This window comes from Cydia pomonella, chromosome 28, assembly GCF_033807575.1.
Source record: "Cydia pomonella isolate Wapato2018A chromosome 28, ilCydPomo1, whole genome shotgun sequence".
NCBI classification, from domain to species: Eukaryota; Metazoa; Arthropoda; class Insecta; order Lepidoptera; family Tortricidae; genus Cydia; species Cydia pomonella.
This window is the reverse complement of record NC_084730.1, coordinates 5635174-5654279: the sequence shown is the minus strand read 5'-3', so window position 1 is coordinate 5654279 and position 19106 is coordinate 5635174. Positions and strand designations below refer to the sequence as shown.

The 19106-nt window shown below is 37.0% G+C and overlaps 1 protein-coding gene across 1 annotated transcript in view; it reads left to right on the top strand.

The window, feature by feature from the left end:
• The first annotated feature begins 83 nt into the window (after positions 1 to 83).
• Positions 84 to 19106, top strand: part of LOC133532998 (mitogen-activated protein kinase-binding protein 1) — a 148364-nt gene continuing 129341 nt past the window's right edge. Inside the window, exon 1 of the mRNA XM_061871904.1 lies at positions 84 to 573. The gene's annotated coding sequence lies outside the window, so the exon portion shown is untranslated. The remainder of the gene's footprint in view (positions 574 to 19106) is intronic.

Below are 19106 nucleotides of genomic sequence, written 5' to 3'. Positions count from 1 at the left end.
GAAACGTGATGAGTCATTGACAAAGCTCGTTTTATTTTTCTAGCACAGACAATAGTAGTCGTCTAAAGGCATCAAATAACTAAAATATAATTAAATTTTAAACTGATAATAAATTATGAAAATGAGTAAAATGCATCTAATTAAACTACCTTTTAGCATACATGTTAGAATAGCTTTATTATTATAAAGTATTATTATTCATTCATTCAATACACCTGCAAGCTGAACGGATTAAGGAATGGAATTTGCATCAATCATTCAAGTTCATTCAATCAATCAAATGGAATTGTCGCTGATTGCCAATGCCAACCGATCAAACGATATAATTTTAAAACACCGTGATATTTAGTTAAATGCTCTCAAATCTCGTCGCGGAGGCGTTTTGCCAGTTTAGCGTATATCGTCTATTATTATGACGACGCCGTGAAAACGTTTTGTAACCCGTGTTCTGTGCTGTGTTGTGGACAGTGGTGTCTTGAATAACACGAATTTACCACACATTCTTATCGTTTTAGCGTAGTGTAAATGGATTACAACGCTTCATTTACTTTCGTAAACACGTAACGTCATCAGGTGAGTGATAATTTGAGTCATATTTGTATATTTTATTGGTTATTTACGTTGTTGTTCTTGGCGTCGATTTTCGCATAATTCAGACGCGAGCGATTTGCGAGATAAATTCGGACGTGGTCTCACAGCCGGTGAAAGTATTTAATCGTGATTATTAGTTCTAATCGCTTTTAGTCCCATTGTTTATTAGTTTTTCATTCAGGTACAGTTTCATTGTGACACTTTGACATTTTTGGATGAATGAAATAAATAAAAAAAATGAACCAAATTGGTAGTCTTTGCTTTACGTTTTAGTGAGACAACATTTTAAAAATAAATGATAATACATTATGGTTTATGACTGCAACGGTCCTAAAGGTATTTCTCCTAGGTTCACAATTAAATAACTTCATCCTTCAAAGTTATTTTTTGTGCAGTTTAATTCGAAATCAGGTTGCTATCAAGGAGAACATGAATACATGAAAAACAACCATTTCAAATAAAATATATGCTCAGGCCATAGAGAAATAAGTTTAGAGTAGGGGTCTCCAAACCCCTGCCCGCGGTCAAATCTGGCCAGCGAGGCGTTCCAATCCAGCCCGTGGACATTTAACGCGATGTGGGACGTTGCCAAATGCATCCCAGACTCCAGGGGTTTAGCTTATTCATTGAGAGTGGAATTGTTCCTAACAGCAACTAGACTAAAAGACAAAACCCCCTGCAACCGATGGTGGTGATGATGGTGGCCCATGCGAAAGTTTCTGAGGTGCAATATGGCCCTCTGGTAAAAATGTTTTAGACCCCTGGCTTAGAGTGTTCACTCCATACAACAGGTTATTAGCCCAAAAGCTGGATTTAATGAAGCCATGATGACTTAGGAGACTGAGGGAGGAGCGGGAGATTGTGAATACAAAGTTTTACAATGGGCACCCTAATCACCCCCCCCCCCACTCAGTTCCTTTAGACATCATATTTCATTATGTAAAATGTGTCACCAAAACATGTGTCTGGCTCAGGCACAATTTTTTTTTGTTCCTGTAATTGGCTTTCTGTTTTAATCTTGAGGTCCTGTTCTAAGTTGTTAAAGCTGTTGGTTTTCCCTAACATAAGTAAATAAATAATGCTAAAACACATTTAGAAGTGCCTTGTTCTTAGTTTATAATTATCTGTATTTTTAAATGTTAAAAAGTAGCTATAATCTTGAATTAAAATAGTCTTATCAAATTATCATATTAAGATTCTCATCAATCTTGGCAAGTATGAATATAGTATCTATATTTTTGTCTAAGTACCCACAACACAAGCCTTATTGAGCTTAATGTGGGGCTTAGTCAATTTGTGTAATAATGGCACAGAATAAGTAATAGTACTATCAGACCGATAACAAACTTCCTACAAAATTTAATAGCGATTCAGGGACAAATCATGTTATCCCTTTCATAATTTTTCGGAGCAATGCTGAGCCGAACGGAGCCGAGAATGCCCTGAATGCTGCAGTTTCTCCCCCCCTGATAACATCCTATAAAAAGTATAAAAGAAATGTATATACTAGTTTTGGTCCCAAAACCCTGCCACAAAATAATTACTGTGCAAATTCTTTACCAACTGCCTGCTGGTAAAGTGAAGACACTCTCCATAAGGAATTTCGTACATTGACCCGCCTGTTCCTATCTCTATTGTAAACGCATAATGAAATTGCTATCCCGCTCGCACTTTGTCATTGACTGCTGGCACAAAGGTGGGTAATTGTTGGCTATATTTGGTTTACTTTAGTATTCATTTCTCTCTATAATATAAACTCCCAATAGTGTAAAAAAGTCTAATTAAGTTCCTCCTTCTTTTTTTGAAGCGGTTAATAAGCTCAGTCCCATGAAACAACTTTATAGTCCTCGATGTAGGGCAGCTATCATAACATAAAGAGAGGCTAATAATCGAATAATGCTTATTAATCGATTATCAACGACTCGATTGTGCGCGCTCGGTGGCGCGCGACGCTCGACCCGGTATCATCAGAGACTTATGAATTGTAAAGACTGCTAAAGAACGGATTACACAGACACTACACATACGTGCAAGTTTACTTGTAAAATGCTACGATTCGAGCAACTCAACTAAGTTTTATTCTTCACCATTTTATACTATAATAGCCCAGGTACACCCCTGAAGATATTTTTGTAAATATGCACGCAATTGGAAAAGCAGTAGCGCACCCATACTAAATTTGCAAGGGAGCGCTTATGTCTTACATAATATATGTACTCCATCTACTAGTTAAGGTAGTATGTGCTGCTAAATCCATAAAACAGAAATATCACAGCACAAAAAATATCTGCCGCAGTGGCGATGTGACGGACACAGTTTCAGAAACGTCAAGAACTCACGAGTTCAACTCTCGAGTTCGTTAATTAACTGTATTAAGTATGGTAGGTACAGTCAGCATCAAAAGTAGCGGATCAAACAAGGTTTCAAAAGTATCTACCATTCTGTAACAGCTTAAGAAAATGTGGTGGTTCTATATGTAGAACAATTGAGACGTTAAAAGATATACTTTTGAACGTAAATTTTAGAGATTTATCAATATTTGGTAAAGTTATCCGGAATATCAGATACTTTTGGCGCGTTGTTTCATCCGCTACTATTGATGGTGACCCTACATACCTATTTGTAATATGTCATACATATATTGAATAATAGAATATACACATATTCTGGGCATTAGCTAAGTATCTAGAAGAACTATAGTTTGAATTGTAGCAGTCTTAGTTATTTCCTGGTCTTTGACCATGGTAAATAAAATGCAGCGACATAGAAGCACTTTGATTATGCTCCCCTATTGATAAAATGTACGGTTAGAGTTGGGAAGAACTAGAGACTAATAGTCCAATGAATCTATAGTCAAGGGCGTAGCCAGCCAGTGAACTAGGAGGGGGGGGGTTAAGTTTATAGCACCGAAGGCCTGGAGGGGGGTGGTCAGACGCCGCAGAGGGGCATGAATTGTATGTAGAATTTGAGGGCAGCTGCCCCCCTGTACCTGCCTACGCTCATGTCTATAGTTATAGACTCGATACAACTTTACGAGATTGAGCTGAAAAGGGGGCGTGAAGCCAGGAAAAGGGAACAAAAGATATAACACGCCCCGCGAAAATTGAGATGGAAGACTTGGCAGTTGGCGCGTTTTACTTCTTAACTGAGAAAGGAAAGACTGCCTCCTTGCATTGACATATATCTAAGGAGGGGCCTTACGGGCAATAAGAATGGGGCCAGTACAGCGGTGTCACGCACACCATCTCTCTCCGCCGCATTTCGGCGGAGAGAGATGGTGTGCGTGACACCGCTGCAAATATTCGGCGACCGAATATTCATCATAATATGCGAACATTTTGAGTCGCATTAATTATGAAAACTATTCGCCAACGAAGCACATCCTTTGCTAAGATTTAATTTTTGTATTCGCCAACGAAGCACAACCTTTGTTAAGATTTAATTTTTGTAGCTCATTACTAGTGAATGTAGTTAGATTCAATGAAATCGAACCTACGATAAAAATTAAATTATTTGTAATCGGCAAATAAAAAAAAGCCTCTTCGTATTTAGCAACTTTGAAATAATACATTTGAAATATTAAATGTAGTGGTATGCGGTTATTTATATTGTGTAATTTTTCTTTTTTGGTGAATTAATATATATTTGGTATTCGGCTACATAGTAGGCAATATTTGGCCGAATACCGAATATTTGACAAAGTGGCAGAATACGCCGAATACCGAATAGTTGCCGTATATTCGTGGCATATCTTATACAGACATTACAGACTGTATTGTTTGTGAATTATTGTTTCATATCTATTGTCCTCCAGGACGTTCCCGTTGCATACCAAAGACAAACTGGAGCGTGACAGAAACAATATCACGCTGCGATCGATTTGAGATCGATAATCGATTCAGAATCGGTACAGTTTTAATTGCTGGCTCGATTTGAATGGTTATAGACCACTTATCAACTAGACAGTGTAATGTCTCTTGGTCACCGCATATTAGTAATGAGTACCTGGGCGACCGAGCTTTGCTTGGTCATAACTATTTATTGTAATATGGTGGTGTATAGGTGATAATCTTAACTACATTCTTTTACTAAATTAAACTTGTCTAAAACAATAAAAATTAAAAAAATTATATATAAACTTGAACATATAAAAAAAAAAACAAAAGTTAATCACCGGGCGAGATTCGAACCCGTAACATTCGTTTAGCAGTCCGCGTCTTAACCCACTGGACCAGACGGACAGTGGTTGGCAACACGAAATTAGCGACCATATTCTGCGTCGAAAGAAAAACGCATGAAAACTCGAAAACACGCGTTTTCCCAAACATAAGACTAGTCTAGATAGATTGTATACCCCCAAAAACCCCCATATACCAAATTTCAGCGAAATCGTTAGAGCCGTTTCCGAGATCACAGAAATATATATACATATATATATATATATATATATACAAGAATTGCTCGTTTAAAGGTATAAGATATGAAATAGGTCCGGTCACTGATATCATTGTTACAGAAGCACTTGTCTCATTACATTACATCATTTTTGTGTAATACTGTAAATTTTTGGGTAGAGTTTAATTAAAAAACCAAAATTGGCGCTACCATACTACTTTAGTCTGAAAGCGCAGCCGCTTCTTTTATCTGCAATAGCGTTTTATTCTTCACAATTTTTTTTTAAATACAATTCTAATTGACAGATATTCTCTCTCTACCTCTTTAATTTGTTTATTTTATTAACTCTGAAATAACACGATGTGAGTCAGCGAGGGTTGCCCTGGCGGGTTGCCAACGTGCAAACAATGCATCCATGAGTGTTTTATTCCTTTTATGCTTCGTCGTTTTACCAGGGATATTATGTCACTCTAGCTATTGGAGTCAGAAGGTTTCATATTTCATTTATTCGTTGCAACTATGGTATTACAAGATGTTCTTATAATTAAGTAGTCAGTACAAACATGGACCCTACTAGGGCGTCGCAACATTTTTAAAACTATGTAAAGTATAAACTTATTTTAAACTAGATTAAACACAAGCATAAAATTTCAAACTACTATAATAAATAATAATACACATTAAATTTGCTTAGCACAGGAGCGCCGCGACAGTATCTCTCGAGATAGACTACCCGTCCCTCTGTAATGATTACAGTTAGAGAAGGACGAGTTACTGATACAAACTTTGAATTATCTCGTTTACTTAACTATAAAGGCGAAAGACTTTTGATCAGAAGTACCTATACTGAGTATAATTGTGTACAGCGCCATCTATCGGCAAATTGTCGAATTAATTTGCGCCATGTAACTAGTGTGCGTATGTTGGTTTTTCGAGGATAATTCTGTATCATGTGAACCGAAATTTTTCTTTTAGTTGAAACAAGGTGTCTTTATTGTAATCTCATAGACATTTCAAGTGTAATAAGCACATATTAAGTTGGTTAAATTGCAAACTTAATTCGGAAACGTTTTTTGTTTATTAAAAAAAGTTATCAAGATAGAGGTCTGATTTTATTTCTCATGTAAAATGTATAGTAATGTTGATATTTATTTATTTTTAAACTTTATTGCACTAATACAGGAATAACGTACAATAGGCGGACTTAGTGCCTTGTACATTATGTAAAAAGAGATAACGAACGGGGGGGGGGGGGGGGGGTGGTATTTTTTTCCTTCCTTCATATATATTTTTTTTTTATGAAAAATTTTTTTTTTGTAATGTGTGAATGTGATACCCTACTTGACCTAGTCAATAGACTCCCCCCCCCCTTTCATATGGGGCATTTTCCATAGTTAATAAGAGTAAAATAAAAAATAATACTTTCACAATCGTCTGTATTAGCGTTGTTCATAACTATTTCAAATCGATAGCTTAAGTGGTTCTCGAGATATTTAGCGATGTGACAGACAGACAGACATACGGACGGACATAGTCGCACCAGAAGGGTTCCTTTTGTACCTTTTTGGTACGGAACCCTAAAAAGATGTGTTTCTATGGGACAACCACATCTTTATTTTCTCGCTTTTGGTTATATTTAGTCATATGGCCTACTTATTCATTTCACAGCTGAACAATAAACATATATGTATATTCAAGGCCAGAATTACTACATCGCGAATATCAAAGGCTTCAAAAGCGGTTAATATCACAATAATCCTCTTTCGATTTACAAAATTAAATTTACCGTTTGTTAACTCTATTTAACCCTCAACTTCGTACAGCTTAACCTTTGACCGACCGCATTTTATAATTTTGGTGAAAAAAAGACTTGTGTTATAGTAAATCCGTAAAGGAAAATGAACCTTAGTGCAGCAAGTTTTATGGTCTTATACACCGTGTAACTTTAACTGATATAGAAGTGAAAATTATTTCTTCAGTATCAAGAATAGTGTTTATATATTGTACTAGGTACCAGCTGTTGTATAATTTTAAGAAAAACTGGATATCTAAGAGATAGAAAACCTTTAACAGAAACTACCGCTTTTGAACTTAGTTTAAACTTTAACTTATTATCCGGGCCATAAATACAAATTGATTCGACACTTCATTCATAAATAAATAAATAAATATTATTATAGGACATTATTACACAAATTTACTAAGACCCACAGTAAGCTCAGTAACGCTAGTGTTGAGGGTACTTAGACAACTATATATATAATATATAAATATTTATAAATACTTAAATACATAGAAAACACCCATGACTCAGGAACACATATCCATGCTCATCACACGAATAATGCCCTTACCAGGACTTGAACCCGGGACCATCGGCTTCGTGGGCAGGGTCACTATCCACTAGGCCAAACCGGTCGTCAAATTCATCAAAATCTAAAATCAAATATACTCATAGCACCAAACACATACAGCCGTAGATAAAGCTCTATTTAATGGGTTTAGGAATACTTAAGACAAAAAAAAAACAATCAAGTTTAAGTTTAAGATTTTAGTAAATTATGTAACACATTATGTAATTATATGATAGGAAAAGCCCTATTACCCATAGGTTTAGAAATACTTAAAACAAATAAAAAAAACATTCACGTTAAAGTGTCAGTTTTTAGTAAATTATTTTTACACATTGTATAACCATGACCATCTAATTACAGATGTCCCAGTCGCGGTAAATATGGAAAAAACCTCGGAAAAATTAAGGATGCATGGATTCCATGTGCTAGCAACCCTTTCTTGCCAAATCGTGTAGTAAATGTGTGGAACTCTACCAAAACTCTTTCAAAAATAGACTAGATACACATTTTAGACCTTTAAAAAGTGCAAAATTAACACAAGTGTTGCGAAATACACGCATCAGATCCAAGAGCTGCTAGTGTATGAAAAAAAAAATATATAATAAATTTCACAGGAGACAAAGGAAACTTTCATTTTGAAAATGGATAATTTCGTTTCCCATACGTAAATGAGAAGTTTTCGAATTTTTCCCGGTGGAAATTTCGCAGGTTTAGAAAATTTCCTATGGCACATCATCAATAAGACAAAACTTCTTGATAGGTTTCCTCGAGGAGCTGGGCTGGCAGGACTAGCCCACCCCCACATGTCATGCAAAATAGGCGCCGGTCGTCGAGTTGCGGAAAATTTCCCATATACAATAAAAGACAAAATTTCGTGTAACGTCGTACCGGCGGCGACACGAACAGGCCCGATGAAAAATTCTAAGCGGTTAGAAAGGTTAAGGTCCCTTTTCCTCTATCGGTCACATATGCAGTTACTTTCTTTTGTTTCTAGAAGTTTAAATCGTAATCTACTTACCCTTGGCATAACGCCTCCTAGTATTAGTTGCATCACAGTTTTTCGCAACATCGACCTCGGGTGTCATTCTCGTCTGGAGAGCGAGGCGAGGCGAAAGCATTTAAGAACCAGTATTATACTCTGTATCTTTAGGTATTTAAATAAAAGTAAACAAAATCTACCCTCAAATGGCTCCTCAGGCTAGATGAGGGTAGATTAAAACAATACATGACATGATCAAATAATGTAGGATAAAGTCCAAGTCGACTTCCGGTTCGAGCGCCATATTGATAGTCACGCCTCGTGATTAATTGCTTTGTTTTTTTTTTGTGTTAATTAATATTGTTTAATGTGTAATATCGATAGCTTATTATACAGTAAACTAATGTGGTATCGTGCAGTGAATGGATAATTAATCTTGAAACGCGTTTAACCACCATTTTGGAGTCACCGGCCGGTAGTCCATGTGCGTAAAAATTCTTGCGGTTCAAAGATGTGTTGAAACGGCATATGAAGAGAGCTCATATAGAGCCAACGAAGTGGGAGAGTCTAGCCAGTGACCGTCCACGTTGGAGGCATATTGTGCAGACTCAGGTGCGTCAGTTTGAAGCCAGGCGGCTCACAGAACTCGACGCTAAGCGCGACGAGCTGAAGGCCAGACCACCTGCGGCCATACTTTACAATTATGTCGGAGGGGTGCTGACTTGCAACGAGTGTGGTCGCACATTTGCTGCAAAAATTGGCTATATCATTCACCTGAGAGCGCACCAGCGACGCTCTCAGCGGAAGAACGCAGTCGCTGTGGTCGAAAACGGCTAGGAGATGATGATGACTTGTAAAGTCCAGCTATCGCTTTACAAGAGCTGATAAAATCACCGTACACGGTCTTGTACCAACCGTACACTTTTAGTCGTATTTAAAGCTCCTAAGACGTTGACATTGGCGAAATAGTCCCACTGGACTGAATCTATAATTTTAAAAAAGGAGAAGAAGAAGAAAGTCAGGTCATTCAGTTCTGCTGTGACAGTTCCAGGCGGTTTTGTATTTAGTTGGTTAACCAATAAATGTTATAACTACCCGAAAATGTACAAATTGTTTGTTTACTTCTATTTAAATACCTAAAGAACCGAAACCGAAGAAGAAGAAACCGAAGGTTCGGTTTTGCTATAGTTACATCCGAAACCGAATCTTCGGTTTTTTTGTTTTTCGGACATAACCTATTGAAAATACAGTTTCGGCTCGGCCGTAACTTTCGGCAGTTTTTGGCCGAAATATGATTTTTTTTATACTACGTCGGTGGCAAACAAGCATACGGCCCGCCTGATGGTAAGCAGTCTCCGTAGCCTATGTACGCCTGTAACTCCAGAGGAGTTACATGCGCGTTGCCGACCGTTATTAGTATTTTGACAATTTCGCACGAAAAGTAACGTTATTGTTTCCATACTTTGAGTTTGGTGTTTTATATAAACGATTGTCACTTGGCTAGGCCCCCAGGGTACTTAGCTGGCGTGCCAATCTCTCTATTAGCGTTTCGTTCGCTATGGAGCGTAAACTAAACGATTAGCACGTTGGCTACGCACCCAGTTAAGAATGGGCTTATAGTCTTACCCCCTTATTCATAAACGTGTACTAAAGTTATGATGCCGCTGATCATCGTTTGTCCCTTTCCGACGTATTGGTATGATGTAAAGGGACAAACTATGATCAGCGGCATCGTAACTTTAGTACACGTTTATGAATAAGGGGGTTAGTACGCAATGCATATTTATTACATTCCGGGTCATACTACACTGGTTGGATTGACAACTAGACTCGCCTGCGTATGCGCAATGAATTCTACACGGTGTCAGCTGTCGGTAGATAATGGACTCAACTGTGGAGACAGTTTGTGCCTACTTCATGTTGGTGCCTTGAACACGGTTCAGCGTAGTACTTCGTACAGGATGGCTACGAACCACCCTACCCGGAATGGGATTAATTCACCCCGCGGAGGCGGATTAAGAGGGGATTTATACAAAATTTTAGTTTTTATATTGAATTTTCACACGTTTTTATCAAAGCAAGGGCAAATGTCAGGTTTTTTTTCCTTACATTTGCCCCACACACATTTTCGATTGTATATCGATACCCTGCATAACATAGTACATTTCTTAGTATAATTTTAGTACAAAAAGCTAGTGATATAGACAAAATAATATAATATCATAATGTAAAATTAGCAGACAATAGACTAGTTTCCGTGTAAATTATACATGCTTGTTGCCCTTGTCAAAATAAAACTTTAATTTTGTGTTGGCCCCCTCATGGGCCAAAATATTCTCAACTGATTCCCTAGGGAAGCTACACATACATAAACATTGATATGTATAAAGACATGTTTTTTTTTATGGTAGAGGAGGCAAACGAGCAGACGGATCACCTGATGGTAAGCGATTACCGCCGCCCATGGACACCTGCAACACCAGACACACACACACACACACACACACACACACACACACACACACTGAAACGATTCCGTACGCCTCGCCCTGTGTGAAAAGACTCAAAAGTCGATTTATTTCGGATTTCGAACACAGGCTTGCATTTTACCTACAATTCATCCAATTGATGTTCGAAATTGAACATAGAAAGTGTTGAACCGTAAGGTTAGATTATATAAAGTTCGCCAATACACTGTCGTGACCAAATTATGTAAGGGAGTCACGATTTGTAAAACAAGGCCCTGTTCTGCTTAAGGCGGATATGCTATTACTTTCATACAATATCCCTTTGTGAAAGAATATGACTATGAGTCTACTAAAGAGTCCGCAGCAAGCTCGGCCGAATTTCACCTTCCCATACAAACGGAGTTTCGTTCTCATTTTAAAACTACGTGTTGGATTGTAATGAAACTTTGTACATACCATGAGCTATAGCTAGTCCTGTAATTAGTTTATATAGCTCCAGTTTATAAAACAAACGAAATAGAGCAAAAACAAGTTTTGTATTAAAAACTTAAATTCGCTGTATTTTTTAACCCTTTTCCAGGCCGCACCAATCTACAAGGTTTTCCCAAAAAATTCAAATATATTCACATAAATCCCGCTTTGATGATTCATTTGAAGACAAGTCACATTTTCCGAAAGTGCAATTTAATTTGAACTTTAAATCGGAAGACTAAGGTTGAAATTCTATTGGCGCGTATGTGGTCGATAAATCGTACTATGCCTGGAAAAGGGTTAACATGGTATCTGAAGCTACATTAACTAATTACAGGCATAGATATACCTTATCATATTGTAAGTACCAAGTTTCAGAGCAATATGGCTTGTCGTTTTAAAATGAGAACGTAACTACGTTTGTATGGAGAACCGAGCTTACTGCGGACTCTTAAGTGGTAGACCTATGTTTCTAAGTGGTAGACCTATGTTTCTAAGTGGTAGACCTATGTTTCTAAGTGGTAGACCTATGTTTCTAAGTGGTAGACCTATGTTTCTAAGTGGTAGACCTGTTTCTAAGTGGTAGACCTATGTTTCTACGTACAGTTAGTAATATTTAATTTGTACGCATTTCTGCTACTTACATAAGCATATAACTTTGCTTACAGTACCTAATAGGGAAATTTGGAAATGAGGCTGGTTTTGGAAATAAAAAAAATACATTATTACTTTTTTTTATCAAAATCTTATTTGTTTTTTGCTGTCTTCGTTAACTGCCTCGTACTGTAGTACATTGTGCAACGAGGGGGGTAAGTGACATTTAGCAAACGATGTCTTTAGATTCACGACAGCCGCAGGCTGGAGTGCATAAAAGACTCGAGTTTGCAATAAATATTCTTACCCCCGGAGTTACACGCAATGTTTTTATCACACTTGCGAAGAAAAAACTAAACTTTAAGCGAAATCATTCTTAAATACGGTGACATTTCAAACATTTGGCATTCAGCCACGATTGAAAATTGTGTAAAAATATTTTAAACGGCTATTTACTAATCAATTTAAATAAATTATAAAAGTCAGTGTTTTAAAAGTAATACTCATTTATACCTACGTGGTTTGGTTGGTATGAATAAGTGACACAATGAAATTTTTCACAATCCATAACTCCCGGAGGAACAATAAATATACATATACTTTGTCCTTCAGTACACCTGCATGAAATTCGAGCAAGTGTGATGAAAAATTATTAAAGTGTTAATAAATTTTACTTACAGGCATGATTGTAGGTTGATTTGACATTGCCAGATTGCCACTGACTATTATAGGCGCGATCTCCTGACCTATAATCTAAACATCGTTGGCGTACGATGAACAGATGATTGTTTTCAATAATATCATTTAATTTATCATCATTCATCATACATCATTGTCATTATCAGTTATTGCATATTGATAATGACGTAAGTGGTCGTAAGAAGCTGATATACCTTTATTTGTTGTAACAAATGTAGGTTTTTTTTTGTAATTAGAGAGAGAGAGAAATGCATTCTGGAGTTTCTGGCATTCTAGATCAATATCTTGCCTTTTTTTGCCTACCTAGAATACATTTTGACATATTCGAAATGTCAAAACGGTCCGTCAGTACCAAAGAGAAGTAGAGGTGGATTGTCAAGAAAATTTAATAGCCTTTTGACACATAGTGAAAGAATAAGGATCAAAGTCAAATGGCGTTCTAAAAATTTTAATCATGTGTCGAAAGATGGCAGTAAATTTACTGTGGCTACATAGTTTTCTTTGACGGTCCACCTCTATTTCAAATTTTCTTTGGTCAGTACGAAGTTTGTACGTAGCTACTCTTAAATTTGGACTAGGTGCTGTAAGTACTTGAATCTTGGTATATAGTTTATTTAGGTCAATACAAAAAAAAAATACATATTACCGCAGTTGAAGTCATATGTCGGTTATTAAATAAATAAATATTATATGACATTCTTACACAGATTGACTAAGTCCCACCAGTTTGTGTTGTGGGTACTCAGACAACGATATATATATAATATAATATACAAATACTTAAATACATAGAAAACGCCCAATGACTCAGGAAAAAATATCTGTGCTCATCACAGAAATATGCCCTTTCCGGTATTCGAACCCAGGACCATCGGCTTCATAGGCAGGGCCCACTAGGCCACAGAAATTATTTTTATTGTTTAACGTGACATAAAATTATCTAATAGGTAAACAAACTTATTTTAAAAATACACCTGTTACAGACGGACAGACACACTGAACTCATACGATTCCCTTGTGCAGGTACAGGTGGCACAGTAAAACATAGTAAATGTCCTCTTTATTAAAAGTCGGCTAAAAAATCAACCCGTCCTTATTTACGCAGGTTCACAACCTCTCCCATTGTACCTCGCTATTATTCTACAATGAAAAATGGTTTCCTAAAACGTTTACCAAGCGAAATTCGCGAACAAAAGCGACTCTATAATGTTTCTCCTTAATGTCAATAATGCGAAATTGCGGAGAAAATGGCTTCTTTGTACCGCTTTGTCGAATAAGCTGTGTTATTGGTTGCTTGAGGGCAACTTGTGTTCAGACATAGACGAGGGAATACCGAGGTTACCGAGTTATCTACACGCGTGAAGTCTTCGAGCAACATCGGGAAGGGAGTCGGCATTCGCACTATTTCCCCTCTGCCAAAGCACATGCCCAACCTGCATAGCGCGGTGAGTGTGACTCGTCCGTACACAAAAACAGATCGAGGTGTCCAAGATTTGTCTTTGACGTGTGTCATTTTCTATAAACATGAGAAGAAAAAATGTACTATCGTAGTTTGAAGAAAAAAACAGAGGATGTTCTCCGTGAGTTAAAGAAAAACTTATTGTACAAAAAGCGGGCTTCATGCCAAACTGCTAATGAGATGAGTTTAGTAATGTGAACTATTACATGACATGTGCAAAACCTAGTGACATATACAGTAGGCGCTAGGTAATCTGGCAATGGCAAATCAGAATCAGAATTGTTTATTGCACTCATGTTAGTGTACAGTTCTTTAAAACTACTTAATACAGTTCCACATGAACCCTGTAATCAGAAAGGAAAGCCAATCAGAAAGGGCTGGTGTATGATATATCTGTAGGTATGTCTTATTTGTGCCGGTAACGTTATTCGTCCATATTATCGTTAAAAAAATCATTATGTGTATTACGCTTTTTTTACTAGATAAGTTTTTAATGAATTTTTAAAGTTACTAAAATTATTTATTTCTTTAATTTCATTTGGGATTTTATTATATATTTTTATGGCCATGCCAAAGAGCCTTTGTGGATCAAAATTTTGTCCCATGCCGGATTATTGGAAGTGCCGGATTTTTAAATAAAATAAATAAATAATTTAAAAATTATATATATATATATATATTTATATTATTGGATTTGTATGAAAAAAAAAGAAAACATAATTTAATCTATTCAATAATGGCAACATGTTGGGTCTCTTTATTATTATGGTCGACATATAGAACGTTTTCGGTTGCGGAAAAGGAAGATGATGGTTTAAAGAAAAAATATTTATTTAAGATTGTTTCTTCCTATAATATATTTTGTTAATAAAAATAGTGGCTCATAACTTCCTCAAAGTCAGTAAAGTGTCATCTAAAGCATTGTTCACACAAACAATGCAACCGCTCAGTAATCCGGCGTTAGGATGTGTTACTGCCGGATAACAGAGCGGTCTAACCAAGACAAAAACTGCCGTATTACTGGACGTACCGGATTAAGGAGTGCCGGACTACCGAGCGTCTACTGTATTACTCTAAATATCTACATGCAAGAGTTCGCAAAAAATATTTGGAATGGCAGAAAACCCAGAAGTCGCTTTCGTAGAAACAAGTGCCTACGCCAAATATTGGGGTTAGCTGTCAAGCGGACCCCAGGCTCCCTAGAGCCGACGATCTGGCCAAGATGATCGCAAGGAATCTTTGGTGCAGGACAGCCCAAAACTGGTCGATGTGAATATCCTAGGCCGTGAAAGGCCAATTCCAGCATTTAGACTTTGGCTGATACTATTTATTTATTTAAACTTTATTGCACAAACTAAAAGCGCTGGTGGCCTAGCGGTAAGAGCGGCGACTTGCAATCCGGAGGTCGCGGGATCAAACCCCGACTCGTACCAATGAGTTTTCGGAACTTATGTGCGAAGTATGATTTGATATTTATCAGCCGCTTTTCGGCGAAGGAAAACATCGTGAGGAAACCGGACTTATCCCAATAAGGCCTAGTTTACCTTCTGGGTTGGAAGGTCAGATTTTCATCTTCATCGGAAACCGGGAAGTGGGTCAAATTTAACTTGCAAGATTTGATTACAGACAGACAACGGAACAGGTGAAACTAAATAAAAGCTTGTAAAACCAGGTTTGCTTGGGGCTTCTTGATAATGATTACTGACGAGCTAGTTGGCAGGCCGAAGCGTGTCGAGTTCCGCCAAGAAACGAGTCAGGCAATCCATTTCCGCCAAGGCAAACAATGCCAAGTAGTCTCGTGTGTCACCGTTTGTGTGTAAACTAGTAGCATATGTTGCAAGTAACATAAGTTGCGTAGCGTAGGCCAGCATTTACATACAGATAAACGTATGGCGAAACCACGCCCACTTGGGAAAGTTAAGGGGTTTTCTGTCTCACCGGTGTAGTATCAGTAGCCCTTTCGGTTTCGATCGGTATTAGAAACTTAGTTAATTTATTCTTTACTTTTATTTAATAAGACACATGGTATAATCAGTTTCTAGTTATACACCGTGTTTTTATTGAATTCCGTTAACTTTGGGGTATCGGTAAGTACGTTTAAGGAAACTGAATGGCATAGTTACATTTAACTCAACCAAACAATTGAAAACTGTGACATATCAATGTGATTTCGAACATCGATCGTCCGAGATAGTACTTACGTTTAGTAGCAAATGTATGAACTCGCACTAAACACTATACAATAAGTAAACAGGCCCTAAGGCCAGTGTACACGCTCGTAAGGGCCTTATAAGATAAAAATTAATGATTGATTAACTCCGAAATGGAGTTAATTAGAATATCGTTGTCTTTGAGAAAGTTACTTAATTTAAGCTCAGGAATGCACCCTCGAAATTAAAGCAAATAAAAAAAAAACACGGTGTATACCTAAAATTCTGCAGTAGTAAAAAAAAAAACTAGTCCCAGGCAGCGCAAGTGTTATTTTAAACGTCCGGTTTGGCCTAGTGGGTAGTGACCCTGCCTACGAAGCTGATGGTCCTGGGTTCAAATCCTGGTAAGGGCATGTATTCGTGTGATGAGCATGGATATTTGTTCCTGAGTCATGGGTGTTTTCTATGTATTTAAGTATTTATAAATATTTATATTATATATATATATTAGATACAAGAAAGCAAAATGAAAAGTAAAACAGATGTAACTATTCTAGAACTAACCTCTAAGCTATGAGAAACTATAAAGACTCCAAGAATACTACAATTTCATGTACCAACCTACTACAGAGGTAGAGGTGCATACAATTGGGTACTTGACACATGTTGAATATTATAACAAAATTTAGTTAAATTGATAGAAAATGAGCCATCCATTATAAAAAAGTGGAAATTAAAAATTTATATTCAGATTATAAAAAAAATACCAGGCACCGAAATCTAAAAAAAAAATTTTTTTTTTGTTTTTCAAAAATAGAAAAGAAAATAGTACCATTCGATTCCTTACATTTTATTGAAAAATAAATTGTAACACAGCTATACACATAAACGCAAAATTTCAGGGTCAAATTGGCAATTTCCTTGATCTTCCATACATTTAGGACAGACTTATACGAGTATGATGTGACGTCACATCACCTTATCATTTTGTTAGAGGCGTTTCAATCGTCGAGTGCGAGCGTCAGACTTTAACTCTCATTTCTGATCTTTGTGTTGCTTAAATGCCATGAGTCCTATATAGACATTTGATCCTCAGGAAAATTAAGATCGTTTGACTGTTGACATTATTTACAAAAAACAGTCAAGTAGCCAATTGCAGGAATTAAACATAATGGTCCTAAAGGCGAAACACAGTGGCCATTCAGTTAATTTGTCACAACAAATTATTACTTTTTGATGTAATAGTTGGTAATTCTAGGAAACAATAAGTTGGCCTAGACACAGCCTTGTAAAAACGATGTAGCACTACTCTACCCACCCCAGCTCCTCCACGAAACCTAGCAAGGTTTTCAGGTTGCTAACTGCCTCCTTTAGTGACCTAGGTACCTATACTTTTACCTGCTTGCAGTCCAGAAAACTGTGTTTCGTGTTTCCTCTGTTTCCATGCACGTTCTGCACATGTGGCTACTAGATTTACCCATATTAGTGCATTATATCCAGCATATCCTGTGATGTCGGTCCAGCTCTGCTGTGGCTCGTGTCCATATGTGTGCTAATACAATATTCACATTGCTTTGCTGCTATATCACTTCGTAAAAACTTGTTACATTACACAGAGATGATTGTGACCATGTACGTAACTTTTTTACTGCGGTATTGATATATGGGACTGGTAAAAATACGGGACGCAACCCTAGAGATAGTCAAAGCGATTTCGATAAAACAAGTCCCGTATTATAGCGACCAAGTTTCAAGAATCTTACTACTGAACTGCACTGAACAAAGGTGGACTTTAAGTCGTTGCAATAAGGCCTACGAATGATCATATCGTGTCGAAGGTACGAATCGTGAAGCGTAAACTGTCTCAGCTCGTCAGACTGCGACATTAACTACGTTAACCAGTTGAAAACACAGTTTAAATATAGGACAGTATGTTAACTAATACAGTATTTCTTAATTGGTGTTGACATTAAGATAATTTTATGGTTTAACCCTTTTCCAGGCATTGTACGATTTATCGACAATGTGACAATAGAATATCAACTTAAGCATTCCGGGTTAAAGTTCAAATTAGAATGCACTTTCGGGAAATGTGACTTGTTTTCAAATGAATCATCAAAGCTGGATTAATTTGAATATACTTATTTGGATTTGGGACAACCTTGTAGATTGCTGCGGCCTGGATAAGAGTTAAGACACGCATTTTAGTCACTCGGGTGACATGTTTCGGAGATTCTTTGTCTCCATTTTAAGCACTGACAGTGCAAAAGCAGCGGTCACGAGCGCATAAGTGCCGCATGCTAAAAATGTCGCGCGAGTGCCTAAAAATACGTAAATTAAACCATAAAATTAGCTTAATGTTATTAGGCCTTAAAGAGTGACACTAGAGTTATATGTAGCAAATCTTAACAACTGGACATATGATTGAAATAGAAAGAGAAAATATTTGTTCGTAAGCACAGACAGAAAATAAACTTATAATAAAAAATAGAAAAACATAAGGAGTGCCACGAAATAGTCACATCTCAGCGTGATGCTGGTGACTTCAAGCGCTGATCTTCCGATGCAACAATCACGACAAGCAACAAAATCAACAGCAAAAGAAACATACAATAGATGAATAGACAGAAACAAATTTTCAAAGTTCAATTAATGATATACTGCCCTACTAAGCCAAATAGCGCTATCTCAAAAATAATTTGACGACCGGTTTGGCCTAGTGGGTATGACCCTGCTTACGAAGCTGATGGTCCCGGGTTCAAATCCTGGTAAGGGCATTTATTCGTGTGATGAGCATGGATATTTGTTCCTGAGTCATGGGTGTTTTCTATGTATTTAAGTATTTATATATTATATATATCGTTGTCTAGGTACCCTCAACACAAGCCTTATTGAGCTTACTGTGGGACTTAGTCAATTTGTGTAATAATGTCGTATAATATTTAT